Source organism: Hakea prostrata, chromosome 2, assembly GCF_041222555.1.
Source record: "Hakea prostrata isolate BN-2017 chromosome 2, UWA_Hpros_2, whole genome shotgun sequence".
Classification (NCBI taxonomy): domain Eukaryota; kingdom Viridiplantae; phylum Streptophyta; class Magnoliopsida; order Proteales; family Proteaceae; genus Hakea; species Hakea prostrata.
In genome coordinates, this window is record NC_142601.1 from 21,841,684 (window position 1) to 21,842,589 (window position 906).

Sequence of the window (906 nt, forward strand, 5' to 3'; positions counted from 1 at the left end):
AAGAAGGCTCAAGTGCATCCAACGAAGGAGATTCGAAGGTACACTCTATATAAACCTCACTGCCATACGAGGTGAGGGGATCGAAAACACACAATCTGAGACTCAGACTCAGATTGAGATACATACTGATAGACGTAAACTATCAGCGAGCTTACGATCTAGATCATCTTCCCAGTTCTTTATTCCTTAGCTCTGTGCTGCTAGCAGAGCCGTTTGTGATTAAGTTCATCAACTGACTTAGCCTTCGGAGGTGGACTCCCGACCCCGCGGTCGGGCCACATCTGACGCTTTTGTTTTGCAGGTCATCACAAGGAGATCTAAGGGCTGAGCAGATTTTGGACACATCACAAAGCAAGCCATGGGAGCTTATCTAAGCCCATTAAAAAAAACGAAACAACTGGCACACAAAGTCGGGCTGAAGCAGATCAACAAATCAAAACCTCATATATACAGGGGTGTGCAAGTAACTGTTTAAGAATGTGATCTTATCTAGCTGCCTTATCGGCCATTGTAAACTGTCTCGCAATACCCAACACTAAACGAGGGTAGAAGTAAAACCCCGAGCCATGCAAGGGGTAAAAAGATAAATTGATGAAAGAAATTTTTTCCTTTTTTGGATAAAAGAATTGATGATAGACTGAGACTTAACATAAAATTAATGTAGTTCTTCTACCTTCATAATTCATTTGCCGTGGCTGCCAGTCTCAGAAAACATGTTTTACAAATCATAAAATTTACTAGGATTTTTTTCAGAACCCACCCAATGAGTAGTCATTCCTAGATGGCTTGGAACTGCAATAAATTTGATCTCAGTACGACTAATATTTTCCACACGTTTTTAAATAAATAAAAAATAAAAATAAAAAAAACTGTATAGTAGAGATACATTATCAGATCAATTCGCCC